Source organism: Lissotriton vulgaris, chromosome 4_1 (assembly GCF_964263255.1).
Source record: "Lissotriton vulgaris chromosome 4_1, aLisVul1.2, whole genome shotgun sequence".
Taxonomy (NCBI): Eukaryota; Metazoa; Chordata; class Amphibia; order Caudata; family Salamandridae; genus Lissotriton; species Lissotriton vulgaris.
The window spans coordinates 436,117,663-436,139,691 of record NC_141691.1 but is presented as its reverse complement, the minus strand read 5'-3'; the positions used below and the strand labels follow the sequence as shown (position 1 = coordinate 436,139,691).

The 22,029-nt window shown below is 42.4% G+C and overlaps 1 protein-coding gene across 1 annotated transcript in view; it reads left to right on the top strand.

Annotated features, from left to right (window-relative positions):
- The window catches only part of DIAPH2 (diaphanous related formin 2), a 3,821,702-nt gene that overhangs the window by 243,834 nt on the left and 3,555,839 nt on the right, over positions 1-22,029 (top strand). The window lies entirely within an intron of this gene.

Here is a 22,029-nt window from a genome sequence, read left to right as displayed (position 1 = left end):
CAGGTAGCTACTCCTGCACTCCTGATAGTCTGAGAAAGACTGTCCTTTAGGCATAATGGTGTGCCTGGGGAGTCCCAGATGGGGGCCAGATCTGAATAGTATTTTATACCCCAACATCGCTTCAGTCTGCACCACAATGTCAAGGCTGATCTTAAAACCTTCAGACGGACTTTTTTGAAGAATCTTGGGGACCCATATTTATACAAAAAACCCGGGCCTCCCCCTTCTAGATCTTGCATCACCTTTAATATCCGACCCCAATGAGATTCGTCTGGGGCGGTTAGAAGGGTACAGATGTTTTTTAATTGGAAAGAAAAAGAATACCAGAGTACATCCGGAAGCGCCATTCCACCCTTTAACAGACTCCTTTTTAGTTTTTTCCATGAGAGCCGGGCGTTCTTGTTTGCCCAGATGAAGCTACCTATCTTCCCCTGAATATTCCCCCAAACTTTATTTTGGAAAGTTACGGGTATAGCACGGAATATAGATGTTAATTTGGGCAAAATAACCATTTTAACCAGGTTAACCCGGCCATAAATCGTCAAGGGAATACTCTGCCATTTCATAACCTTCGTCAGGTTGACCTTTGCAATATTATTAAGGTCGGAGGTAATTAGGACTCCTAGATATCTGAACTGGTTGCTTTGCGGGCCGTCCCAATTATCGACTCCCCAGCACATTATTTCAGTTTAAGTGTTGTTTATTAAATAACCAGAATGCTGTCCATAGTCCATCATGATCTCTTCTACTCTGGGGAAGACCTCCGCTGGATTACTGGTGTAAATCATTAAGTCATCCGCATAAAGAGCCAATTGGGAGGAATAATCATTTATTCTCAATGGGGTGACTCTATTATCCAATCTAAGAGCCTGTGCCAAGGGTTCAATGCATAGATTGAACAAGAGGGGCGAGATAGGACACCCCTGTCTAGTCCCTCTCCCCACATTCAATCGAGGAGACAACAGACCGTTCAACAGTATTGCTGCCGAGGCTCCCTCATAGCAACTCCTCAGGGTATTAATGAAGATCCCCCCCCAAACCTCATAGTTTTAAGCACATCCCACAAAAATCCCCAATTGACTCGGTCAAAGGCCTTGGCGGCGTCATATGCAGCCACCGCCAATGGCTCCAGCCGCGTCACCGCCAGATCAATACAGCCTATGAGTTGGAGGGTCAGCTCATGGATGTTCCTCCCCGAAATAAAACCTTTTTGGTCTGGATTAATCAGGGATGGAGCCAGCCTGGCCAATCTCCCGGCCAACACACCAGTGAAGATCTTATAATCGGCGTTTAGCAGGGAGATTGGCCTGTAGGACTCCGCCCTGAGAGGGTCTTTACCTGGTTTTAATAGCAAGACGATAGTGGACTCTTTCCAAGAAGGTGGAATTTTACCATGCGGACTATAAATAAAGTTAAACAATTCACACAGTCTAGGTGCTAATAGATCTATGAATATTTTATAGACCTCGCCCGGTAAAGCATCAGGCCCTGCAGCTTTATTTTTTTGTATTTTATTAATTTGTAGTTTAATCTCATCTTCTGTGAATTGACTATCCAGCAGGGTACGACCCTCCTCCCATAACTTTGGTAATTCCTTATCTTCAACCAGCGCATGGCGTTTACTGGGCTACTGGAAGGCTCCTCTTTATATAGCTCCGAGAAGTGAGAAAAAAAACATTTTTCCATCTCTATCTGCAGACATGATATCGTGCCCTGTTCATCTATAATCAACCTATTGATGTTGTTCTTGACTCGGTCTGCTCTTATTTTCCCTGCCAACACTGCGCCTGCTCTTTCTCCATATTCATAATTCTCCATGGAGTATGAAGCCCATTGAGCCTTAACCTTCTGGTCTAGAAGCCCCGATATTCCAGGCGGAGAAGATCTATTTCAGATGAAATTCGGGGAGCATCTTCCACATTTAGGTTCATTCTCAGTGTTTCTGAAGAGGAGATCTTGTCCTCTATTCTTTTAAACTTAGCAGCCTCTTTCCTGTTACTGGAGCTTATTGCGCTAAGAAATTGACCGCGGACAAACGCCTTATAGGCGTCCCATACAAATTCAAGGGATGTCGAGCCTATATTGTCAGAAAAAAAACTGACAGAGGAGGTATCTATCATAGACAACTTCCTGATCGTATAAGGCTCCTCGCTTAAGAGTCCATCTAGGATTAACTTTCGGCCTGTCTCCTCCAAAATTGAATGTAACGAGAATAGGTGCATGATCGGATAACACGCTAGGTAGAATGGCCATGCCCTTCATTGACTCCAAGCCTTCTCGGTCCAATAAAATATAATCCAATCTCGAAGCATGGCCATGTTTTTTACTAAAGTAAGTATGACCTGGGATCGGGCCATTTTTCGCTCTCCAAGCATCTATTAATCCTAGGTCTAGGATCATATTCTTCATTGCATATCGTGACTTTGGAGCCACTACCACCTGACGGTGGTTGGAGCGATCTTGCCTAGGGTCAAGAAAGACATTGAAGTCTCCGCCTATAAGTAACGTTGAACTAGACCTTATGTATATATACTGGATCATCTATATTGGGGCCATAAAATGAAAAAGCAGTCAGATCCCTCCCCCTGATATTAATCAGAGCTTGTACCCATCTGCCTGAATGGTCAGTGAAGAGTGATTTTAATGTGCCGCCACAACCACCTTTAACTAATATCGCTACACATTTATTAGTGACGGATTGATCTGAATAGAAAAAGGCTTCGATCTATCTAACTCTCCCAAAGGCCTCTTTAGCTTCTACAGATGTAAGATGGGTTTCCTGGAGCAGGATCACTTTGGCTTCTGACTGCTCTAGATATTTAAATATCAATCTTCTACGTCGGACATATCTAAGCCCATTAACATTCCATGATAAAAAACCTATATCACCCTGCGCCATATTTTGTAATCTCCTTCCCCCCCAATTACTCCAGCACCTGACTGGGCAATACAATGATGGAATGTTGCTAGGTGTGAGTATTTCTTGTACTGTTCGTAGAGATAAGGACACTTTTTTTTCTTTTTTCCCACACTGCACCCCCCCCGTGACCCAACAGCCCCCCTCATCCCACCCCGGGAAACCCTCTTTTCTTCTTGAGCAAACATGCTCTGCGACGGGCCTTCCCCCCCCTACACAGTGTTAAAAGTAATCAATACAAAGAGAAAAGAAACCAGCAGAAAAAAGAAGAGCATTACTACATTACTACAAAGAGCATCTAACTTAATCAATGAATGTACTGAACTAATCTAATTACTACCATTATGCTTTATAATAGACCCATCAGGGAATAATCAGTGTTATCGCTCACCCTGACCCTGACCCAGCTGCCCCGGATGCCATCGACCACTGCAAACCATCTCCACTCTCCCCTTTACTCCCAGCTTTGATTTTTTCTATCAGACAATCTGCCTCATCCACCTGGCGAAAATTATACATGTGGTTATTCCACATGAGCCTCAAGGAAGCAGGGAATTTCATTTGCGCGCGAGCCCCCAGGGGATTAAAAGTTGCCAGTCTCTTGCCCATCTCCCATTGCTTAGATGCCGTAATGTGGGAGATATCTGATCGAATAGTGAAAGTAAAGGGAGTGGAAAAAGAGGCAGATTTAATCTGGCCAGCTTTCAGTCCCAGTGATAAAATCCTCTCCTTAATAGAATAGGTTAGAAAGTTGGCCAAGATCTTCCTAGGTCTTTCTTTACTGGGATTCCGCCGGAAAGGATCACGATGCACTCTTTGAATATCCACCAATAATTCCTGGGCCATTTCGGGAGAGTCTTTCAACACTGTAGTCTTAAGCAAGGCCGCAATAAATGCTTTGATGTCGTTGCCCTCAAGATCATCCGGAATATTTAGACATTTTATATTGTTTTTCCTTGAGTGATTTTCCAGCCTCTCTATATCTTCTCTCATTTCCCGATTCTGCTTGACCAGATTGTCAATGTTAATTGCCGACGTTCCTAGCGCTACCTGAATCTTGGGCAGTTCTGCTTCCAGGGCATCCGTTCTTAATGAAACATCTTCGACCTTACGAGCTAGCATCTCACACGATGCCTGAATGGCTTGTTGATTAGCCTCCGAGGTAGCAAAGCGCCTCCCCAGATCTTCTCTCAAACCCATAAGGATATCTGCTGAAGTTGCAGGGCTTCCTGGGGCTGCTGTAATCGCAGAGGTTACTGTAGATACAGGTGTATGCTGAATGTCCGATACAGGCGGAGAAGCATCCACATTACCCGCCTTATCTAGTCCAGCTTGCTCATCTTGGATTTCCAATGCTGAAAAACTATTTGAGAGTTCCACCGCTGGGTGTACTAAATCGAGCGAATTGACCGTAGGAGACATTGTTGATGTTAAGGAGGGGGAGCCGGAAATACCCGATTGTGTAGGTGAAGAATTGGATGTAAGCTTATCGCTCTCCGTCATCTCAGTCTGAGTGGCTTCCTTCGGGGTTTCCATAGCCGGAGGTGATATAATTCTTGTTGGATCTCTAGTCTTACTTGATGTAGTAGAGGAGAGAACCTTGTAGAATGATTTTAGCGAAGGCGTAACTTTAGAGGAAGCAAGGGTCCTTCCCTTCACCTTTTTCCTGCCCTTTCCTTTTCCTGGTGGAGTTTCAGGATCACCAATGTCACCAATGTCGCGGTTACCTCTGTGCCCTTTCACCTTAGCCCCTTTCTTCTGGGTTAAAGCCTTAACGTGGGTTACTGGGAGGGGGGCAGATGTAATAGAATGAACTTGGGGCAGATTGGCCACCCGGCTGCGGAGGGTATATCTATTAGCCACAGAAAGAGGATCAGGGGCAGCTAGTGCAGGTTTACCCAAATTGACGGAGGGAGGGCTGACCTGCAAATTCACTATGTCGGGAATACCTGTCTCCATACAAAAGTCTTTGACACTACTACTCTTAGGTGATATATACAACGGTCCACCAGAGAGGCTATGGGGTGCATAAGTTATTCTACTGTCTACTCTTTTCAGCTCTGGATCTCTAAGCAGTGTTATCAAGACCGACTTCCCCCCGTAGCTCCTTATTTCAGGAATCTCGCTCCCGTTCCTCTCGCTTTGTACATATACCGGTGAGATATAGCCTCTCCACTGTGTTATGCTCTGAGCCCGTCTTCCAGCATTAACCCTCCAAAGTCTTATAGCACCAAACTCGCGAAACCAAGCCGGTTCGTGGGGTGCAGAGACTCCTCTGTCAACCATTCGGGAATCTCCCTACTGCCTTCCCAGTAGTACCTAAGAAGTTAAACAATTTATCTTTGGCCTAAGGTCCTGGAAAAGGGAAAGGGAAAGGGTCCAGAAAACGTAGTCCCAGAAAAACTGTTAACTGTTAAGCGGCAGTGGTAAAAAAGGCACTCTAAAAGGCACTATTAAGCTCTAAGCACCTCTCGCCTACCCCCACGCTTTCTCACGATACGACGTCTGATTTAAAAAGGGTGTGTAGCCACTTAGCTGTAAGGCAAACAAAGGCTATGGCCACTGAAGCCAATACCGCTCACCACTCTCGCCGTGCTGCTCCGCGTTAGGGAGGGGAGCCTCGCATCACCGTGCCTGCTTCTTTGCTGGGTAAATGGTGGCGCCGGCTGATAGATGAGCCTTGCCCTTTTACAGCCGCAGTCCGGGGGGCTCAGAATATCAAAGTCCCAGGGTCACTGAGTGGAAACGCTACATTCTCCATTCACTTGTTGCCGTTGCTACCGCTGCTGCTGATTCTCTCCTCGCGCCTGCGTGGTGCACCGCATAGGAAGAGGTGGAGCTCCGTCACGGCCGTTAACCTCCGGCCGTCATGCTCCCCACCCTTTCTTGTCCAATTCCTTACTTGGCTGAGGTTTAATACGTCCCTCTAGCCACCAGTTTCCACAAAATGTTTTCTCTTTCAGTGGGTAACCGCTGCCATGCCCTCCCTACAGACTATTCTGCTTCCTGTAACACTTTTATTATTTTCACTATTTTCCTCGTAGCTTCCGAGAATTTCTTATCTTGATTTCATGTTTTTTATATGCCAAGTTTGTGGGGCGGGGCACACATTTATTGCATCTTAACACTTTCTAGTGTAATCAACAGCAGTGCGTCTCCGTTGCAGGATGGCTATGCAAAGGACCAATCACTATTTCCCTTTAGGCCAGGGAGAGCATGTTTGCATTGTGCAGCATCAGCTGTGCTTGGACTCGCTTTTTGTGATGTGCGCTGAAGTGGGTAAAATTCAATTTATGTATTTTTATTTTTAAGGAACCTGGTAGTGTTAGGGCTAGCATCTCCATTAAAGTGCTTGGTTCTGCTGGGTTGAAAGAAGTGTGCTGTTGGGGTGTCAGGCAATGGCGCAAAAGCCGGGTTGCCTATTCACACTTTCCCTTGCCTGTGGCATGGGGAGTGTCTGAGATTTCCTAGAAGTATTAGTTGCATGGAGGCCCCATAATGCAGATCTCCATGATCTTTGAGGGGAGCCCCAAGGTTTTTGTAGGATTAATTATGGTGCATAGGCCCGTATTATGAGCAGATTATGGCTCCTTTTTAAGGAATCAAAGTATGGCATTGTGCTTATAAGACTGGGCTTGCCAGAAGGACTACAAATTCACAGAAGATGACTTGTAAGCACTTTCCGGGTCTTCTCTCGTGGTTTGAAACAGTGGGGTAAAACATGCAGTGAAGGGGATATTTGTAGTCTCTGTAAGATGTCAAATGCAAATGCCAGTCTGAACTTTTGATTTGGAGGATGTTCATGTCTTTTTCCTGCTATTCTTTCCTGCAATAATATCTAAGAGATAATGTTACAATGTAGGAGAGGAAATACATTATTATTTAGGAGACATCTCTTTTGTCAGTTGGAAAATGAGAGACCTAAACAATCCTATTCAACTAGAATTGATCCCTAAATTATGTGGTGATCCTGCTTTGGATTAAAATGAATAAACATTCTCATAAGAATAACTACCCTTCTCCATCGTTCCTCACATTGTGCAGAGGTGCTAAAGAGAGATTGCATGCATCACCCATGCTGAGAAAAAACTTCAGGAGATGGTTAAATTCCTGTCCGATTTAACCTCCTCCTGAAGACACAAAGGACTGTGTCAATCTCTTTTGCAGTTGCCTGATGGATCTGACAGTTCTTAGTCCCCTCACCTTCTTAATGGTCCTCCAGTGTTTTGCCTAATTAAAATGAGGAAGAAAGTGATTTTCCAGGAAATGCTAGTGCTCCATGGAGAAATCGATACAGAAAGAAGAACGGAAGCCAGTGATGTCTTTGTTACATTTCTTTCAACCTACAGTTACCTGTTGGGGAAGAACAACCTAGTACCAGTGAGGAAAGGTTTCAGAAGTTTGAGACCGACCTTTCTAAATGTTCTTGTCATTGTGGCCCTATTGGGACTTAATAAAGATGGCACAGAAGTTTCCAGACACTGTTTATGTCCCAAGCCTTTTTGGGTAGACTCTACCATCTGGCCAACGAGGAATTAAAGCTTCCCCAATCCCTAGTCTTAGACCTGGTCTTCGCTAATCCTGTCAGTCAACCATCTCCCTTTGACTTCAGACATTGTCATATCTGGCCTAGTGTACAAAAACAGGAAAGGGGGGCATTAAAGAGAGCATGTGCTCACTTGAGCTTGTAAGTGAGGCCCGAGATATACATGGTCTAAATTTCTCAATCCTTAACTAAAGAGGTCAGTCCCATTCTTGAGGCATCTGCGAGGGGGAGGACTGTTTGTAACTTTTGTGGTGTATAGATATTCATGCTAAGTTTCTGGCAGATATGGTCTTCGATAACCCAAGAGCATCATCAGTAGTTTCAGGTGGGGTGGTAGCTACACCGTTTATCCTACATTTGAGAGGATGGAAAACAGAAGTCGTTCAAATGAACTGTATTTTTGGACACCTTTTGGTGGGAATTTGCTTTTTAGAGAAGATCTGGAAGACATTTTGCATAGGTCTTTGAAATGTTAATTAATGTGCTAAGCCTTTCCATCACAAGCAGAAATATTTTGGGAAAAATAAGAAAAGTTTTGAAAGAAACAAAGATAAAAAGCAGCACTTTCCATTTAACAGATCTCAACTTCAGCCTAAGAATGCTCAGAGCATTGATTCTTCTCGCTCCAGGGGATAAAGGAAACCAGAGACCATGCCCTTGACTGTGTCTGGTTGAAATTGCATTCAAACCCTGGTGGGGGAGAAGGTGCCCTCTACTTTTGTTTCTGGATCAGTGAAAGTCTTCAATATATGACAACTGGGTGCTGAAAGTTATTTCTCAGGTTTACATGATGGACCTTCTATCATTACTTCCAGATATTCATTTTGGCCAATCCCCTTGGGATCCACCATAGTGTTATTTTTAATTACAGAGTCACTCTACCAGTTCCTCTTCAGGAGGAGGTTTCATAAATGCTGTCCTATTGTGTTCCTATTCCAGAAAGCCTCAGGACTATGCAGGATGATAATAAAGCTGATGTCACTTAACAGGTTTATTCCAACAGTCCTTTTCAAAATGGACTCAGTCCCGCAAGTAATTCCTCTAGTGTTAGAGGGGGATTACTTAGCAAAGATCGACCTTCAGCATGCTTACCTGCATGTACCAATAGCAAAATCCTATCAAATGTTCCTCAAATTTAGAGTGCGGGAATAGCACTGGCAATATTGAGTCCTATCACATTTAGACAAAAAGCTGCACTGAAAGTCTTTTTCAAAGATTCTGTCTCCAGTGGTTTCCTTTCCTTACTTCACCAGCTGAGCATTAAAATGAATTTGTACCTGTATGGCTGCCTGATTCATTCCCCTTTCAATTTGAAGTAAAATAAGTTGATGAATCCGATTCTTCTGAGTTTTGGCTTGGGAGAAGTTCCATGTGTTCCACACAGAACCTAGAATACATTGGTATATGGTTCAGAACTGATTTGGTAAAACTATGCTGTCTACAGTCTGGAGAGAGAAATTAAAGACTTACATGAGCATGCTGATGTCAAAGACATGAGTTCCAGTAAGAGAAATTGCCTTGTTGCCAGGGGGCTATGGCAGACACCGTTTGTTACTCCTTGGGCAAGGATCCATTTAGACAAGGTGGTTTACTGCATCTTTTAGCAATGATATCCAAGTTCAGAGGCATATGAGACCCCCATCCCAGTCACACACTGTATTTAGGATCAGTTTGCATGGTGATTGATAACCTCAACTCTGGAACAAGGGACTGTGTTTGCTCTTTCCAGCCCAGTAATTCTGACAAAGGATTGCTGCAGCACCGGTTGGGGAGTACTGGATGATTGTTTATCCCAGGTTTGTTGGTCTCACCGTGAAGGACGTAAGCCCTCTAGCTAGAAAGTCTCATGTGTCTATGTGGGTATCATTGCAGGTGTTTTCCTTTCAGATCAAAGAGAAGGTGCTGGTAGTCCACGTGGAGAGTATGGCAAAGAAAGTCCTTTCATATTGGCAGTTTTGTACATAGTTTCCTGCTCTGAATCAGATCAGCTAATCAAAAACATTTGCTTCTGGGCAGGGATACATCTAATTACTCACAGAGCATTTCACATTCAGGGTGTAAACAATGTCTTTGCAGATTCCCAAATTGGGTTTTCTCTTTCTCCATGACTTCAACCTTCATCCTCTAGTCTTTTGGGAAATTTGCCTTGTGGGGTTTCAGGAAATAGACCCCTTTGGGGATAGATCCAATACAGATTTCAGGGTCCTCAATTAATGAGGGGAATGCTGCCCTGAAGTCTGTGCCAGAGGGCATTTAGTATGCCTTTCCTCTGATTCTTCTGAGTTCTGAGACATTAACAAAGAAGCAGAGAGAGCAAGCAGAGGTAATCCTGATTCTTCCCCATTGGCCGAGAAAGACATGTATTCCTCTATACCAAGTATCTGATAGGGAAACTGTGGAACTTTCCTTTATCTCCTCCTTCTTTGATCCAGCCTTCATTTACTCCAGCTACCTACCAGCACCTAAGTGTGTCAGTCTAGAGTTTGAGAGGTCAGGTCTCCTGAATAAGAGATGTGCTCTTCCGGTTACTCTGTCAAGTCAGGCCTGCAGAAGGGATTTTATGACAAAAGCCTATCACCATCATTGGTTGTTTTGACAAATGATTTGTATTGGAAACTGGTTAACCCGTTAAGGGGAATGAAATGCTACTCAACCAGGAACCACAGTTTCTGTTCGGGTGAAGCACAAGCAAACCCAAATGGCACTAAAGCAGGCAGGCTTAACTTAGAGCCAATGTATAAAGTATTTTTGCAGCACTTGAAACAGTGATAAAGTGAAATTATAACACAAGAGAAATCCTACACCAATGTTGAAAAATAGAGTAAAATGTAATAAATGATTTTACACCAAAACTCCAAAACATCCATTCTGTAGAACCAAAGAACTGCCGTTTTAAAGCTTTAATTAAAAATAATGCCTAGAGACACAAAGCGTCATCTGTGGTTATCTGGTCACACCGACCAAGACAAAGTCAGAAGTTCAGGCTGACTGCGATGGAGTGTTGGCCGGTTACAGGGACCAAGTTAGACCTGCTGACTCTTGTACCTTAAATCCTGGTTGTGGAGTGTTGCGAGAACCGGGGCTGAGGATTCATTGCACAGCAGTGGTCCCAACGAGCAGCAATGCAAGATTCAGATTTGAGTCAAAGGGACCAATATTTATAGAAATCATGAATCAAAGATCCATGGAATCCATTCCAGAGTGTCAGAGGGGAAGAAAGGTAAGAAGTACAGGAAACATCCTCCTTACCATATAAATCTCCACAAAAACATATCCTAAACATTTAACTGATCCTCCTGCGGATCATGGAGGATCACTAATGAATATAGAGTGAAGCTTTCCTCAAATTCAGGACAGTGACTGTAAGCAATACAGAAAGACTAACTGCCAGTTACACTTAGCCATATGACCCACGATAAAGGCAGCCACCGCCAAATGGTTAGAACAAGAAAATGTCAACTTTCTAAAAGTGGCATTTTCAGAATTGTGACTTAAAATCCGACTTTACCATTAAAGAGGGCTTTAAATTACAATTATTTAGACACTGAACTCGATATTCCTACCTGCTCCCAAATGAAAATGATCATTTATTAAATGTAATAAGTTAACCCAAATGTCAAATGTCAAATGTCAAGGTATTTGTAGAGCGCACTGTCACCAAGCGGTTTCCTGGCGCTATTACTCATACCGCTGTGGAACCCCTCCTGGCTTTCCCTGTGAAGTGTCCACTCCTGGGCACCCCCAGGGTGAAGCCAGGCATCCACAGTGCTGTTGGGGCCGGTGTGGAGGTTAAGCAAGCTATTGCCCAGAGTTGCAGCGTGGGACCCATGATTAGAATAGGCACCAAGGCGAGAAATCAGGTCCGAGGAATTATGAGCCCAAGACCCGCCGAGGCGAGAATTGAACCCTGGTCCCAGACCAGAACTCTGCATCAGGGTCTGCCGCTCTAACCATTGAGCCACACTCCTCCACTCCTCCAATGTAAACCCATGGGAGAGTTAGACCTTGCAGTTGTGAAATCAAATGTAGTAGTTTTTCAATACCAGGGCATGTAAAAGTTGAAAGTTTAGGTTCAACTTTTTAAATACATAGTACTCTGCCTTTTGGGCTGTTAGGGCCTACCACAAGGGTGACATATGTATTAAAAAGGAAGGTTTATTTTGCTTGGTTGAAGTGGTAATGCAAAAAGTGCACCCATATGTTGCAATGGCAGGCCTGAGTCCTGGTTAAAGGGCTTTATCCTATTTCGAGAGCCCTACTTTTGAGGCTATAGCGAACATTTCAGAAAAATTCCTAATGTTGATGGGTTTCTTCTTAATGGCTATGATCACAGTGAGGAGAGTTGTGTGCTTTACTCTCCCCTGAGATTATTTATGCATTTCATAGAGATCAGTAAATTGTCCTTCCTTCCATGTGTGCCAGATTCTCTTAAGAATCTGAAGCAATAATTAATCTTTTAGCTGTTGTGAGTGCTTTGAAGATGTATGTGCCGAGGATGGTTTTATTCAGACAAACTGATAGTTTATCAATTTTGCAACATATATAGTGAGACGCAAAGTCTTCAAAAGTTTCCCTTGTAGGTGGATAGAAACTATCATCTCTTTAGCTTATGCAAATTCTGGCATGGATCTCCTGGGGGCAGTACAGGTCAGTCTACTAGAAGTATGGCTGTCTCCTGGGCAGAATGGGCAGTAATTTCTATTGTAGACCTTTGCAGAGCTGCCTCTTTGGGTACTCATTTTAGACATATTTCTCATTACTGGTTCAGTGTAGCCCAGTGGTCCAAATAATGGTTTGTTAAAGAGATCAATTCTAAGGCAGCTACTTTGTAATATGATTACAGATGTAAGTTTATGTCAGAACTCAGATTATTTTTCAATATGGTGTGATAATAAAGGGATTTCTCTGCACCCAGTATTTTACATTTTCTTATAGTATGGCTTATGCATTGTTCGAATCAAACTCTTATGAAGACATACTGCTTTGTATATCCTCTCTGATGTAAGGAATGGGACTAGGAAGGAGATGAGGAGGTTATGACTGGATAATTTACCCGTAATCTTCTTTACTTGATTCTTGCGCCCTCGTCCCAGGACATAACAACCCAGAGAGCCTTCAGCAGCAATCTGAGAAAGTCCGGGATTGATGTTGGAAGCAGTAGAGCTTAAAGAAGGCATGAGTGTCATTACTCCTAGTGAGGGCAAACAGCTGTGTGGAAAGTGGTAACTAAAGCTGTGGGGCACAAGATTAAAAAAACCTCAGTCGAGTATGTACTAGGATGAGGAAGGTAGAATTTGAGTTATAAAGATTACTGCTAAGCAATCCACGCATTAAACCACATACAGTAGAAAATGAAGAGTTCATATTACTAAATTTTATTATGCCTGTTGCAGGAAAAATGCACATCTCTTTACCTACCATTATTATCACTGTTAACGTTGTGTGTGTGTCTTTTTTATACATAAAACTCAAACATAAATGCCCATTCGTATTCCAAAAAGCTTTGAAATGTGTTATTTTGGTGGTGTTCTGTATGAATGCAGTGACCACAAATAAATCATTGGGCCTTTCTTACGGTGAAAGTATCAATATCCTCTACGGTGTCTAATACCAGCTTAATTTGCCTCCTGGTTCGTGCACTAGAACATCCCACTCCTGCCTGTGAGCTCCCCGTGAAACTTAAAGATGGATTGTTACCTGTGCCAGTCAACTGATTCGGCTTGTTTGAGCCCGTGTGTTGTCGATTTCCGCGTAATGGGTATTGCTCGTATCCGTATGAAATATACGAGATGCAGCAATTTCTCATTAAAAGGATTTAACAACATGAAAGATTATTTCATCCTGTTTGATAAGTTTCTGGAGCGGCTTAAGTGCCTGTGTTTTTTCCAGGAGCCCTTAAAACGCGTGGGGAGTTGGATTAATTAGAGGCGGCATCATGTGGCCTGCTACCCAGGGGAGTAGCAAACGCCAACATGTCACTGGGCTCAAGAGGAGCTCAGATTAGGAGTGACCTTGGGTCTCTCGTTCCACAGCCGACACGGAATAGTAAACGTGCGGAAGCGGTCCACGCGGCCCTCGAGAGGCTCAGGAGGGAAACCTTCAGCTGACCCTCACAGCACGGTAATCCTTCTTGTGTAAGTGAATATCTTATTCAAGGTGCTCACCCCTGCACCACAATTATAGAGCAATGGTGTGGGCTATTAATGGAGCTAAATTGTATTGGAAATACTGCTCCTGGGACACATGCTGCAATAATTCACTTAATAAAACCGAATTAAATATGCATTCACATGGAGTTGTATCGATTGGGCATTGAAAATGTGTTCTTCATCCGCAATTAAGTTATCTCAGCACGAGCAGCGCCTGAAAACAAAATAAAGTTAATCAGAAGTAGTTTGCATGCATTTCTGCAAGAATATTGCTATTTAAATAGTTCTCGTTGGATGCTGTTTTCCACGAACGCACAATTTAAATAGGTTTCATTCGGTTTTTGTTGCTAAATTGTTGCAAACCTGATAATTTATGTAGGATAATTGACATAAAGTGCACATTTACTGTGATACACTATGAACATAAATCTGTATTACCGCAATCCTATTTGTACGGTGTTCAGTAAAAAGCATGCTGGCCAGACTCTCCTCACAACTAAGTTTTGTATCCAGTCTTACCGGGAATCACTTTCATTACATAAGAAATGATATAACTGATAAGATCTAATCAGGGAAATTGTGGGACTCCAATAATCATTGCATCATGCCGAAGACATTCACAGGTTTCCACAATTTTGGGGATCTATAAAAATCGCGAGGCGTATGCCAGCTCATCTACACATATATCACAGATTTCCACATGCCCTCAGTCCTTATACTCGTGAATTGCTCAGTGTGTTGACAGTTCATAGCTGTCCATAAAAAGCACAAATGAAATGCTAATGGTATAAATAAGATAGTCCATAGTAAACATGGTAGAAATGAGTCTGTCTATAGTAAGCTCTGGTAGAAATAAAGACCCAGTAAGTCTTTACATCTATTTCTTAAATACATATGAGAGTATTTAGGAAAATGTAACACTTTATAGTCTAACTTACTCACTTGACAACTTCAGTCTTTTGCTTAAAAGCAAGCTTATGTATGTGTAGCAGGAGGAGACCTGTGCATGTGTTAAAATGATTGTAAAGGGATAGTCAGCAGATGTTGGTTAATGGTGGGACAGCAGAATCTGGGGGCTGCATGAAAAGTTTGTAGAGGGGGCATGACATTTTAAAAGAGAAAATGGCTGCCGGCAGTGGTAAATACTGGTATGGGAAGAGGAAATACCTCAGTCTAGTAAGTACAGGGATTGCGTAGGAAGAATCAAAGTAATGAAGTGGGAAGGTGTGGCCAACCAAGGTAAGAGATATGGCCTAATTACCCGAGCTGCCACCTTCGGAACTGGGGAAAAAGCTTCCAGACCCGGCATAGGCTCAACTGCCTCTGATTCTGGGCAAATCACTTAATCTGCCAGTGCATGAAAAAATACCTTGTATGTTGTAATCTGGTGCTCATGTAAAGCGCTATAATGTCAAATGTTTTTAGGCCGTAGTCGCCCCGGTATAACTGCAAAAAATAAATAAATAATTTGAGAAAATTGGTTAGTAATCCAAGCATTCTACCTCATACCATTGACCATGGAGAGTCAAATGAGTCTTTCCATATCACTGGATTTTATTATACTTTTTTCAAGAAAAAAATGGCTATCTCTTCATTTACCATTATTACAGTCCACGTTGTGCGTTTTTCTTAAAATAAAAGCACTAACACATGTGCACGTATGCATTTGAATACCACTTCTTCAGTAACTATTTCATTGGCATGTGCTAAGGTTCTTTAAATATTTGTGCAGCGCTGTGACTGTGGTTGACAGCCTCATCTCCCCCCTCCCCGGAAACTCATGTGACCTTCCTTATTGTGAAAGTATTATCTCCTAGGGCAGTGGTCTACAACATTTTCAATGCCATGACCCTCCCCCACTTGTAAAATACAAATATTTTAAAAATCGCCATTCAGTGTGAAAATATATTTTGTACAATTATTCTAGAAAAAGAGCAATGTTTAAATATGCCTAAACATATTTAAAAATTGCCGTTATGTTCCGTTACCATTTCGAAAAAATGCTATCAAATACATGGTTGCCAACTTGCTAAGGGCAGTCTAGGCCTATTCAAGTGTAAAGCTATCCACATTGTGATTCTTTATCTGAAATGGAGATGGTGGGTGGGGGAGTTGAGGATTATTTGGATGCCCGCCCCCTTTGACACCTACTCCCAGGAAAGCTATGAGTGGAAAAGATTAGTGATGGCACATTACAGAGTGGTTTATTGCAGCTCCATTCTTCATTAGCATGATGATTCTCTTGGCCAGTGCCCCCTGGGGCCAATTAAGGCCTCCCCAAGAGGGCCCGCCCTGCAGTTTGAAGACCTCTGCCCTAGGGTGTCAAAAATGGCACAATTTGCCTGCTGTTTGGTGCATTTTAGCATTGCACTTCTCCCTATGTTCATCCTGTCAAACGCAGAAATGTATTGATACATATGCTAGTCAATTTGTTCTGCTGGTGCTAAAGATGCTCGTTTGATTCTGCGTGCTCTTGATTTCCTTGGAATGGGTATTGGGATATGTTAGTATGCATATGAAATATGTGATTTTACAAAATGTTCTCATAAATTTTGCATGGATTTAACAACAGGAAAGATAATTGTATCCTTAAGTTCGATACGTTTATGAAGCTTCTTTGATGCTTGAAATTTTCACTAACCCTTAAAATAGAAGTGTGGTTTTGTGGAAATGTAACTATTTGTAGTCTTCTTTATTTACTTGATAACTTCCACTTTTTGCTTGAAAGTAAAGTTCTGCATTTGTAGTAAGTTAAAGTTGCTGGAATCAGTAGAGTCTGCCGATGCTGGTTAATGGTGGATGACTCGGGCAGTACTAGTTGACCCATATGATAACGGGGCAGCCGAATCTGGGTGCTGTATGGATTGCTGAAAAAATGCTACCTCTGTGAGAGGATTAGAAACCTTTTGGCAATTTTCTTTTCAGCAGCACCAGAGGAGTCATCATCATCATCATAACTTTATTCGACAGTTGAATCATCAAAGCACATCATGTAAAAACATTTATCAATTATTCTATACAAAATAAAACAGAATTTTGATACAATTAATAAATAGGAAAAATAGGATTAAACTCCATACCACAACTCTCGAATACAATAGTTAAGAGAAATATAAAACTTCAGTTTTTGTAAAATTCCCAAATTATAATGACATTATTTGATTTATACTAGTTCGTTATGTGTAACAAGGTGTGGGTCAATGCGGACAGTGCCTATCTCTTTTACAAATACACAGCCCCTTACCTGGGCAATTGGACTTTGATCATGACTGTAAGAACTATATCATATATTACCTATCCGACAATTATTCGCTAGGTAAAAGCAACAGTTTGGAGCGAATTGCCCAGGCCCAGTGCAGGAACTTTGCCACAGCTATCGCTATTGGTGGTGTCTCAGAGTGCCCATTGATCGACTGATGGGTTTTATCCACTTTCGACGCGGTGCAGTGTATTGCTGGCACACAAACAAGATATGACTCACAGATTCTTGTTGGTCTAGGCACCTAGGACATCCATCGTTGATAGACCCCTCCCATTTCCCAGTGAATAGCCTAGTAGGGAGAGTGCCAACCCTAAATTGAAAATACAATTTACGATCATGTGGCTTTTCGATTACTTCCCAGTATTTTTTGAACGTTGGCCAGGTCTTAAATTCAAGGAAACAACTACTAAGGTGTGAAGAGAGGTTTTTCAAACATGTCAATAAGAAGACCATTTCCCAATATCTTCCCTTCAAGATTTTTTACGAGGGAAAAGCTGCGTTTAGGGGGTTATTCCATAGTTCAGGCATGCCCATCCTCCCTAATAGAGATCTAATCTCTTTGAGCAATTGAATTTTTTGAAAGGAGTCATTATTAATAATGTCCATGAGTCCCTGGGCATAATGCGACAGTTCCTCAGTGCTCCATGTTCTACGCCAGTACAATAATGGTCGTAGAATTACCAGATCTTTAACTTCTTTTCTTACCTAGATCCCATAAGAGTGGGGTTAAAGGGGTACTTTGTGGGACACTGATCATCTTAAGCAAAAACTCATTTTCCACCATGGACAAGCATATTATATTTTCGAAACCCCACAATTCGGCTCCATATAGGGACGAGCTCAATACCTTCATCCCATAGATGTCAAGAACTGGGCTAATAGGTTTGCTCAGTGAGGTTTTGAATTTTTGCAGAAGAAAACCAGCTTGTTGCTGGTGCTTTTGAACAGCCAAATCAATTTCGCTATTCCACCGCATGTCCCTCTGCAGGATTACCCCTAAATAGGTAAAAGCATCCACCAGCCTCTAGAGGGGATTTATTCATAAATATGCTACCTTTAAAGGATTTGTGTTCGTTGAATGACATACATTTAGTTTTGGCAGTGTTTATTTCCAGACCATGCGAAAGTCTCCGAACCGCTGGAGGGCCTTCTGTTTTAGAAACTATCAGGGTGTCGTCTGCAAACATGAGGATAGGGATACGGATACCGGCCAGCGCCGGAGCATCCGTGGGGGCCAAGGAAAGGTAGTCCACCACCCCGTTGACAAAGAACAAGAACAGGGTAGGCGCCATAATGCACTCCTGCCACACTCCCCGCTCAACGGGGAAGGCTTCGGTAACCTCCCCCTGTAACCCCCACCGAACTCGGGCAAAGTTATCCTCATGCATGCGTACGATCAATGTAAGCAACTCTGGGGCCATCCCCCAACTCCTCCAAGACCTGCCATAATTTGCCACGCGGAACTAAATCGAAAGCTGCTCTCAGGTCAATGAACACAGCATACAAAGCCCCTTTTCCCAGGACCACGGTTCGCCAATACAATGTGACGAAGTGGAAAACTTGGTCGATTGTGCTTGTTTTAGGCCGGAAACCAGCCTGTAGTGGACTCAAAATATTGTTTTTGTCCATCCAATCCTGCATTTTGAATAAAACTAGCCTATCCATGATTTTTTGGATGGAGTCAATTAGGCTAATAGGCCAGAGGAGGCACTTGAGGAGCAAGTACACTAAGAAACGTCGCTTCTCAACATGGAATTAACCTGCTATGACTAAACAATGACTTCGACTTGGGTATTGACTGTTGGGAGGAAAGGCTAGACCCTGATATTCCAATCTCCTGCTCTGAGCACCAGCTAACTACTTAAAAAATCCACGTAATCAAGCTTAACCAGCAAGTTCATTTATTATAACATGCACAGATGATCAAGTAGCTCCCTGGAAAGATCCTGCTGCATTCTGTATGACTCAAGGGTGTCGGCCATGCTGACCTACTTTGACATTGCATACACCAAAGAATATAACATAGTTACAGTGGTAATGGATACAATCTTATTAGCAGAGTGACCCCACCATAGATTCCATACCTCATCCCCTCTTACAGCACGCAATCTAATGTTCTCTTTGTCATCCACAACTTCACACAAGGAATTTGCTAAATCTCATCCAGCATGTGAGTGAGTCCCCAGTCCCCCCAGCTGGGATCTGGAAACCTTCTCCAACCCATTCTCTGAGACGTTAATGGTGAAAAGAAGGCCCTCTGTGCCTCTTCCTGACACATGCATTGAGGAGTCAGACCTGTGTTTTTTGTTAAATTCTCGCGGGTTGCTCCCCTTAGTATAGTCTTCGGTCATGCTCCAAATGTATGAGGCACGCCACCAGTCCCTCAATCACAAATTAGTACCTCAGATGGCAATGAATTGGCACTGGGGATCTAGTTTGTAAGTTCCAAAATTGGGTCCACAGACCAAGACTTGGTCAGGAGTACCTCTGGAATTTACAAAGATTGTACGATTCCCTCTAAACCACTATCCAACTGTGCTTCCATTTGGAAATGACTTAGGATAATGTAACACACGGTTACCTTTGTTTCCTGTTGTTCCTGAGGTGTCTTTGGATTGATCAAGATGGGTTTGATACGGCTTATATGATGTACCTATTGTCCCTTCTTAGGCATACAGTAAAGTCCCTTGTAACGAGCCTAGAACAGATTGTGTATCTATTAAATCTGCTAACTTAAAAACCCAAGTTGTCAGTCTCCAAAATTGGTTCAATCATTCGAGGTTTACAGAGGTGGGAATGACGGATAAGTGAATTAGAGGATGTTTCTCGCTCATTTAATCAGTAACTCTCTCAAAACAGTAGGTGAAACCCCTAGGTATACTACGGAAGCTGGAGGACATCAAAAATTACCTGAGATGTTCTAACGTGTGAGTCCTGAAGATTCCAGAAGGGGTGGAGATAGATGAGCCCAGAGGATGCATATTTAGCCTGTTCCAGAAGATGATAGAAGGTTGGTAAGCCCAGTGACCATAAGATTTTCACATAACTTTCAACTATTTTTACTCATTAAGCACTAAAAATCTTCAGACATCCAAGTGCTTCTGAAGTTACTGTCTCTGAATTACACATTGTAAATGTTGCATTGACTGCTATTTAAAATACAATTTGACACTCAATTGTTATAGTGTTTAAACCTGCAAATTGTGCATACTATTACAATATGAAATCTGTTACAGTCTGTCAATGATATACGCGGAAGGGACTTGATGTATGTTTAGTGAAGACATGCCAAAACAGTAAATTGACACATATGAACAAAGTACTTTAAGTAGTCTTCTTAATTGCCAGATCTTTAAAAACACAAATAACTCTTCCTTCAGACCCGAATCTTCAGCAGTGTTGATTAAGACATAGAAGAGAGATAGAAGGGAAGGGCGGGGTGGAAACGAAGTAGTAGAACAAGAGAGAAAGGTTAGAGAGAAAAGTGAGTTAAAAGAGTTTTGAGATTAGGTTGAGAGGATCAAGTTATAAATCTGTATTAAGTAGAGAGAGGTGAACTTGAGAGAAAGGTGAGCTGGTGTAGAGATTTATGACAGAGAGAGGTAAGATAGAGTTTAGAGAGTCATGGAGATACAGAGTGAAAAAGAGAGTGGCAGAGACTGCGAAAAACGAGCAAGAGCAGTAGAAACACTTTTACTGGAAAGCAAGCACAACTGCAAGAATGCACAGTGCCACATGTCCTATATGACACTTTTAGTCTGGTACTTGTAAGCCCCTGATTATGATGGGAGCAGCAAAGCTAAATGCCACTACATGCAAAGCATTTCTAGCTAAAATATGAGGACTATTTGTTGATGTAACCCGAGCCAACGGGTTACTTGACAGCTTTGAACTTTTTGCATAGAATTGTGCTCTTGCCTTCATACTTAGAAAATTATAGTGCCATGAATGTAAACAATTGAAACAGTTGCATGTACATAATTGGCCACGGTGCTCATATCTGAGATGCAGCTCATTGTGCTTTCTTATTAACCTAGAGCTCAGATGACCTGATCCACAATTTCACTCTCAAATTGGAGCCATGTCAGGCACTTTTGAATAGGTTCAAGTGTTTGCCATCAACTTTTTGTGCTTGTGGGCATATTCTGTGTTTCTAATCTCAGTAAATTGTTCATCGTGAGTGTTACAGATTGTGGTCAGTGTGATCTGATTGTTTTATGGAACAGATCCAGGCATTTAGAATCTTTTGCATATGCTGCTTATTCTTCGTAAATGCCATGCTACAAGTTAACACCGTCTGTTTTTTAGAAGCTGATTTCCTGTTTTCTGACATGCTCTTTGCTTGTCTCGCTATTATTCTATGTTATTCTATGCCTTGACTCTGAAAGGCGCTCGGCCAACCATGTTTAGGACCTTGATGCATTATATCAAAAAACAAATTATGCAATACTTTTGCCTGGGTCTAGTGGCAAGCTTAGGTTTACAGCACCTGTTCACACCCACAGTGAAAGTGCCAGTCTAATTCCCCTTTCAGATTACTCAATTTACCATACTGAAATAGGTGGATGGTTAAGTCAGCTTTTCAGGGCTTCAAATGTATGTCATGTACCTCACTTCATAGCATAACTAATCAGCGAGCATCTAGCTCACTGAAACATCCTGCTGGTAAAATTTAACCTGTGCATTCTTTCTACCATTGCAAAGATCTCTCCTTCGTTAGTCCAATTAATGAAACCAACATGTGCAGCTTTTAGATAGTCAAAAGATTTCTTTGGTGGCATTCTCACAGGACAGCAGTCACACGCTTTCAAACATTCTGGCGCATGTACTATCCCGGTGACAACTTGTGAAATTAATGTATTCATCAAATGAGCATTATGTTGTTATAGGCGTTATATTTTATGTGCTGTTAAATGGAATCCACAGCATGCAGTAACTTTTCCCTGTATTTGCCCTTTTCCTTTGTTTTTACCTTTAAACAATCGGTGTTCATTAAAGGTATTGCTTTCTTTTGTTGGTGCTATGGAGCAGCAGGGGTATTTCGAGTGTGTGACCCAGCTGCCCGTCTTAGTTCAGCATCTGAGGTGGGAAAGTATTGAGATTGTCAAATGTGACTTCCCCAATCTCTATTTAACCCCATTGGGTTGTTCCATTA